Source organism: Argentina silus (genome assembly GCF_951799395.1).
Source record: "Argentina silus genome assembly, chromosome: Y".
In the NCBI taxonomy this organism is placed as follows: Eukaryota; Metazoa; Chordata; class Actinopteri; order Argentiniformes; family Argentinidae; genus Argentina; species Argentina silus.
Window position 1 is genome coordinate 44,977,406 of NC_139654.1, and position 8,243 is coordinate 44,985,648.

An 8,243-nucleotide genomic window follows, 5' to 3' on the forward strand; every position below is an offset into this window, starting at 1 on the left:
AGGAGGCCCTGAGGACCTGTGAGTTCACTGCCCTGGCCTACCCCAGTAGACTAACAAAGCACGGTGCTATACTGTACCATAACCATGTCTTACAGTCAAACTCTTCATGTACGGTCTACTACTCTACATCTATGCTTTTGTTCTGTCAAGAACCTGTGAATTCTTTTTTTTCTTTTTTTTCTTCGATTCTGGGTCTGCTATGGGAGGTGTCTATTTAATTGGTGGAAAGCCGCGGCACCTGTTTTTGGAGAGAATCCGAGTTAGACGGGGAAGTGGAACAGCTTTTTGACCACAAACAATCACCACAAGCTACTGCAAACTAACAAAAGTTATTGTCACAAATTGAAAGAAACAATTCGGGATCAATATATTTTGTTTATGGCATTGAAGAGCCACAGAGAATATTTTTGTTGAACGTTAATGCATAATAAATGCTATTTTGGTTTGAATTCTAACTTTTGATCTCCGCTTTTTTCTCTATCTTGGGTTGTGTGTTATTAACCCCGCTCCAGCTTCGACAGTGGCTATTTGAAAGGAGTGTTTTTGTTATTTCGTTATGTTGTTAAAAGAAGCCACAATAGAAATTGTAACACTCCAATCTAGAAATCAAGTTATGTGCAATTCTCAGGAAGGAGAAGGACTGGGGAGGAGGGGGAGCCCAACAGGCCTGCCGAGACAGAGAAGAGCCATTCCAACAGCAGCACGCTGTCCAACTGGCGGGACAACATCATCTTCGTCAACAAGGTCTTCCACCAGATACAGATGTGCAGAAGTACCATGGGCTCGGTGTTGTTATTGTTTAATATTGTCTAAAAGTATGAAGAGTAATGTTTTTACACGATAAGGACCCGGACCAGATTAAACAAACGAAACGAACCTACAAACCTAGTATTTTCACTGTAGCAAGATATGATAGAAATACATATACATACTGTAATAATGTTTGTTCGTACGGAGGCAGAATGGTAGTGAGGGAATGTAGCTCCCGTTTATTAGCACAGTGGTCAATTTGGCTTTTCAGCCCGTTTCAAAGTTCAGCAACTTTCCAGTCGTCTCTCTCTCTCGGAACCTGCTCCTTCGTTCCCAGCCCACCTCCTGAAAAAGCAGAGGCACACACATCTTAAGCATCTAGTCAACGAGGCTTCATTTGCAACAGGTGTGCAACGGAGCCTCGCCGACACAACCCTGGCCACGGTCCTGTAGCTCCCTCTACAGGCCGAACGCTGCATGTCCCCCCACACATACATAGTGTAATGCTTATTTGATTTCCTCCACTTGCTTTTGAATGGAGTGTTGATCTGAATGACCCGATGAGATGAGTTGCATTGGACTGCCCTCTAGTGGACGGACAGTATCACTCCATCGAAGACACATTCTTAGAAATTTGACTCGAACACACTCATTCTCAGGATGAAAATAGAGATTGTGTGTGTGCAGTCAGGAGAAGGAGAGGGACAATCTCCTGGAATTATATTATATAATTATAATTCTATAATAATGATAATTATGATGTATTATCTTAATATATTATAATACATAACACATATTCTCGTAAATCTCCTGATGTCTTTATCTTCCCCCTGCAGTCCTTCCTGTTGCCGTCCTGCGAGGCGTCAACCTCGGGCCTCTGTAGCAGCCATCTCTATCCCTTTAACAACCATGTGCACCCTTCAGCTACACAGTCACATCTCCATACACGCTGATGATGTCATCTCACCTTTCCTCCTTTCATCAACAGGTGACGCCAGTGTGAAGGAAAAATCGAAAACTCCCTGGTAACACAAAGCCAGACTACAACATAAGGTGACAGATTGGAATTTTGAAGGCCACAAACCGACACTGATATTGGGGGATTGTAACCTGAACAAAATTCCTCCTTTCACCAACCCCAACATATAAATTGACAGTTACCCTGGGGCCTGCTTCTACCATTTCACCAATGTTTTGGAAAAGGGTGGACTGTGTGTGCCGCTGCCAAAAAATGGACACTAGAGGGAAGTCAAGAAGAATTTGTTGGAGCGCTATTGAACCATCAGGGTGTGAATGCTTTAGGAGAAGAAGTGCTACGTGGGCGAAAGTGCAAAGTAAGGTGTTGATTTTAAAATCATAGCAGGCCTGCCTATATAAATAGATAATAACAATTACAAGATAAAAAGAAAATGCTGGGGCCATGTAATAAATTAGTAATAAGAATAATGATAAGACAATTATAGATGACAGGACGTATAACCCCCATAATAATGTGGCCATGTGTAAGTGCTTCAGTTTTCTTCAGTGGCCTTCCCAGTCACTGGATCTGAATCCAATAGAACACCTTTGGGAAGTGGTAGAACGGGAGATTCACAGCTTGAAAGTGCACCTGAAAAATCTATAGGTATTGCGTGATGCAATCATGTCATCATGGACCAGAATCTCAAAGGAATGTTTCAAACATCTTGTGGAATCAATGCCACGAAGAATTGAGGCTGTTTTAAGAGCAAAGGGAGGCCCTACCCAGTATTAATATAGTGTTCCTAATGAAGAGCCCAGTGAGTGTATATGTGGTTGTTAATGGCGGCAGCTAATGGGGATCGATCCTAAAGATAGTGAGAAAGAAAGGAAGACAGGAGTGCTGGATCAGAGACCTTGAGTGGATGAGTGCTGAGACCTGTCCTGCTCAACACCTTCAGACAGGCCATGAGTGAATGACAACTACTACATAGTAGTAAATGATGCATCTGCATGTAGAAGATTATTTTCAAATACATCAAAGTAATTCTTCACATTGAGAGAGAGTCTGTCGAGGGAGAACCCTTCAACTTTAACAATAGATATTAATATGATTTATTTAAACTGTTGGGCCCCTTCATTGATCGCAGATCTGAAATGATGATATGCTGCCCTCTTGTAGACAGACAAGATTACTTGAAGTACACATATTTTAGTGTATGTGAAACCAACCTATTCACTTCCTAAAAGGCTGCAGTCACAGTGCAGATCAGCATTACCACACACAGACAGACTTCTATGAGAAACTCCTACCCTAACCCTCACCCTATGACTGAAAGGAGAGATGGAATTGAGATGGTTAACAGGTGTGCTTCTCCTAGGACTATTGACTACCCCAAATGTGTAGGACGTGGCATAAAATGATCTTTACCTGTGTATTGTTGCATCATACAACATCTGTAGCTATATGTCGCTATTTCTTTGTTAGGTCATCTCTGTGATGTATGGCAAGGCAATGTGTGGATGTGAAACCATATCATTGATTATTGTTTCTCTTTCTCAGTTTCACTCTTTCTAAATCAATAAACCTGAAGTCAGACTGACATTCTGTCTCCAGACTCTTGGGAGGTGTTTAGAGGTGTTCAGCTATGTATGAGGACAGAGCAGGTGTCTATAAGTATTAACAGATGTTTGTTTCTTTGTCGCCACAGCCTACCTGAGTATTGCTGCTGACCATGTCCATCCCTTTATGACCACAGTGTACCCATCTTCTGATGGCTACTTCCAGCAGGATGTGGTGGAACGGGGGATTCACATCATGGAGATGCAGCCTACAAATCTGCAGCAACTGCGTGATGCCATCATGTCAATATGGACCAAAGTCTCTGAGGAATGTTTTCCAGCACCTTGGTGAATCTGTGCCACAAAGAATGAAGGCAGTTCTGAAGGCAAAAGGGGGTCCAACCCGGTACTAGCAAGGTGTACCTAATAAAGTGGCCGGTGAGTGTATGTGTGTGCTCTACAAACATTCTAAACCATAACTCGTCTTACTGAATGAATACTTTATTCAGGTTTGGCCATTCAAAATAAATCTGGCTTCAGCCCCGCAGCCACGCTGGTGACTTGGTTTTTTACCTTTTGAATTCTCCTGACTGTTAATACACAGTTCATTTCAGCAAATTACCATTGCCCAGCTGTGGATAGACATCTGAGGAAGGAACATAAAGGGAGAGGTCCTGCTCAATGTAAATCAATCAACCAACCTATCAATTAATCTACAATCTAAACTGTTGAATCTATCAAAACAGTTTTCCGTTAGCCCACTTTTGCATTGTGTTCGCTGTCTACTCTGCCAAGTGTGGCTGTTGGGTATTGAACTCGGGTCTGTTTACCCTTGGAAAAGATGGGAAAACTGTAGATAGATACAGAGGTAAGAAAGTGAACCAGATGAACAAAAAAGAAACACTAGAATTGTAACTCAAAATGATCAAAAAATCTCAAGTAAGTTTGATGGCACTTCTCTCCTGTTCACTAATTACCTTTTCACTGTGACTAAAGCTTTGTTCCCTTGTTTTCTCCACTCCCGTTATTACTTTCACCTGATCCTCCCCTTCACAGTATATTAAACAAAATGTCTCATTTCTATTTTTGGCATCTGTCCATTATTCTTCATCAGTCTGGGGAATCTCTTACTTTTCATCATACAATATTTTGGTTGTTTTCTGGGTCTTTTAAAGCCATAGTCCACCCATTCAATCATTATTGTATGTTTTTCTTATTTTGGTTCAAGACTATGCATCTGTAACCTTTGATAAGCCTTCATCACTTTGTTACAGTACTTGGTTTTGTAATGGCAAAAAATATTTGTACTATTTTGTTTTAGTTTTATATTAAATGTATTGACCTTTCTGTGACCCAATGTACTTTGTTATTTTTAATTATGTGACTGAGGAAGAACCAAAACCGACTGCTCCTTCTCTTGTATCAAAGATGTTATGTGACCTTGGAACACTCCTAACTGCAGGCTGAGGTTTGAGATAGTGGCTCACAACGCCTACGCTTCTTTCCCAGCTTCTTGGTCAGCAAACAGGTGCAAGATATGTTTACCCCTAGACCTATGACGTATGAGCATTGGAGTTAAGGATGGTCTTCTCCTCAGCCACAGCATCAGTATCTGAATCCACACTGTTGGTGAAGGAATGCTGATCCAGCTGACCAACGTTGTATAATACTTTCTATATGCATTAAAACTCTCAACTGAGACCAAACATCGTTTGTTGTTGTTCACTGAAAGATTTCCATAACAATCTGAGGTTACTTTTGATTGACGTTGGCATGAAATATAATGTGGGAAACATTGATTTCCGTTGATGGCAGTGAATGACAATGTCAGCCAGCGATGGCTGTAGCAAAGTAAAGAAGACTTATTATAGGTTGCAGTCACTCCTGGCCCACACCACGACTAGACTATTTCCATTATTAGACCAAGATGAACGAAAGTTCATCCAAATGTTGTCATTCTCTTTAATAGCTGCCTTATACTCCACAGACAGTTTTTCCTCTCCATGTTTTTGTTTTCTTTCGCTAGTATCTTCTTCATCTGCCCATGTTTCATCAGTGTGGAGATCCGCTTTCTTCTCCTCATTCCCCTTTTGATATTTTTTCAGGTCACCTGTTTGGACACTTTCACTGTCATGACTATGATGCTGGCTGGAAATCGAGTGCAGATGCTTCAAGAAAATGGAAAAACAGACAAAGTGGTACTGTTAAACAAAAAAACAACAACTATTTTATCAGAAAAAAGTCTGATCATATTTATACTTTTTTTTTCAAAGATATCTTATCTTCATCTGACCTCTTTGCAACAATGTTACTGTGCTAACTGCTAAACTCTGACCTTCTAGAATATCACAGAGCTGGCTTGGATTAGAAGAAGTTTATTTTTCCAGAAGGTACTTTGTTTATGGTGTCAGGTGCATAAAGGCATTTTTTTTTTTATTCCTCTGGGAACCTTGTCATTTTTCGCCTCAAACAGCGGAGCTCCACCCAACCCACACCCTTGTGCCGCCAGTCAGCGAAAACATTTTTTTTAGATTAGATTCAACTTTATTGTCATTGTGCAGAGTACAAGTACAGAGACAACGAAATGCAGTTAGCGTCTAACCAGAAGTGCAAAATAGCAGAAATTGCAATGAACAGTATATACAGGTAGTGCAATATATGAGCAGTAAGTAGTGCAGTATAACATAAGTAGTGCAGTGTAAGCAGTATATGAGTAAGCAGTAGCATTATAAGCAGAATAAATAAGTTACAGTGTGGTGACTAGACACCTACTGGTTGAGCGTAGACGAATTCACTACATTACCCAGGTGCCTTAGCGTGGTGACAGAGGGACAAATTATGTATGTAAACAGGAAGTGTGAATGAGTTGTAAGTGAGAATGTAGAGTGCGAAATAAACATGGAGATTGTTGCAACTTTGAACTGGTGATCCTCGAGATTCTTCAGATCCCGCAAACCACTACAATTGGTGACCCTGACGTAAGTTTTTTTGGACGTTTTTCAAAGCTTTTTTGAACATGGCGAATGCAGTTGCTCTCAAGTTGCCTGAGTTTTGGGAGCACAATGTTAGCGCTTGGTTTGTGCAGGCTGAAGCTCAGTTTGCCATCAGGGATATAACTTCAGAGGACACAAAATATTACTATGTGGTAGCGTCTCTGAAGGGTTCAACTGCTGCGCGGGTGATAAACCTGATAGAAAACCCACCAGCCAGGGACAAATATACCACGCTTAAAGGACACCTGAAGGGAGTTTTTGGATTGACAGAACCAGAACGAGCTCGGCAGCTCCTGTCTCTCCCTGGGCTTGGAGACTCAAAGCCCTCAGAGTTAATGGACCATATGCTGGCTCTGCTTGGCAATCACCAACCATGTTTCCTTTTTAGGGAGCTATTTCTGCAGCAACTCCCAGACCAGATTCGTTTGCATGTAACCAGTTCTGTGAAGGTAGACCTTCGTGAGTTGGCCAAGGAGGCTGATGTTATTTTTTCAGCTGGGAGGAAGACTTTTTCGGTCACGCCCTTTACCAACACCAGCACTACCAGTGTGGAAGGCATGCATCAACCGCACACACACACCGTCTCCGCCAGCGCTGTGGCTCGCCGTGGGAAGTCAAGTCTCTGTTTCTATCATGGCAAGTTTGGTGACAGAGCAAAGAAGTGCCTCCCACCATGTAGCTGGTCGGGAAACGCATTGGCCGCCACCCATTAGCAGCACTGAGTGTCGGCCCATCCAGCGGTTTGCTGTTCATTACTGACTCTAATTCCGGCCGTAGATTTCTTTGTGACACTGGAGCTCAGGTCAGCATTCTGCCTGCATCAGCTTTGGATATTCGAACAGCCAAAGTGGGACCCAACCTTGAAGCAGCGAATGGCACCCCCATCCCCACGTTTGGCACACGGCCCTTAACACTGTGCTTTGCTGGACAACGTTTCTCTTGGGACTTTGTGTTGGCGAAGGTGTCCACCCCTCTCCTGGGTGCTGATTTCCTCTGCGCTAATGGGCTGCTGGTGGATGTGGGTAACCGTCAGCTGGTCAACGCTGAGACCTTCTGCTCACTGGCTTGTGAGCACAGCACCGCTACATCAACAAGGCTGGCCGCTGCCCTTTCACCGGCTGATGATATCGCCCGACTCCTGCTGGAATTTTCAGACATCACAACGCCGACGTTTTCAGCGAGCTCCATAAGACACAATGTGACTCACTTCATACCAACCAGCGGTCCACCGGTACATGCTCGAGCCCGCCGGCTGGACCCACACAAGTTGGCGATCGCCAAGGAGGAGTTCAGCTCCATGGAGAGACTTGGCATCATTCGTCGGTCTGACAGTCCCTGGGCCTCGCCTTTGCACCTGGTGCCCAAGGCCAATGGAGGATGGCGCCCGTGTGGTGATTACCGGCGACTCAATGATGCCACTACACCGGACCGGTATCCTGTTCCCTACATTCAGGATTTTTCAGCCCACCTGGCGGGAGCAGTTATTTTTTCAAAGGTGGATCTCATTCGGGGGTATCACCAGGTGCCAGTCCATCCTGACGACATCCCCAAAACGGCAGTCATCACGCCATTTGGCCTTTTTGAGTATTTACGAATGCCTTTCGGTTTGAAGAACGCCGCCCAAACTTTTCAGCGGTTGATGGACTCAGTGCTGCGTGATTTGCCTTTTCTTTTTGTTTACCTGGATGATATCCTGGTGGCCAGTACATCCGAGGCAGACCACCTGTCACACCTCCGCCTCCTCTTTACTCATTTGCGGCAGCATGGCTTGATTGTCAATCCAGCGAAATGCCAGTTTGGGGTGCCCTCCATTGATTTCCTCGGCCATCACATCACTTCTATCGGGGCAACCCCACTGCCCTTAAAGGTGGAGGCGGTGCGGCAGTTTCCACGCCCCACAACGGTGAAGGCCCTACAGGAGTTCCTGGGGATGGTAAATTTTTATCATCGCTTCATTCCACGAGCAGCCCACCTCATGCG

The 8,243-nt window shown here is 43.8% G+C and overlaps 1 pseudogene across 1 annotated transcript in view; it reads right to left on the bottom strand.

The window, feature by feature from the left end:
* LOC310824148 (cytochrome P450 3A27-like) overlaps window positions 1–6,288 on the bottom strand; it is a 63,554-nt pseudogene extending 57,266 nt beyond the window's left edge. Inside the window, exon 1 of the transcript in view lies at window positions 6,233–6,288. The product of the transcript in view is annotated as a cytochrome P450 3A27-like (transcript). The remainder of the gene's footprint in view (window positions 1–6,232) is intronic.
* Between the last annotated feature and the right edge of the window lie 1,955 nt (window positions 6,289–8,243).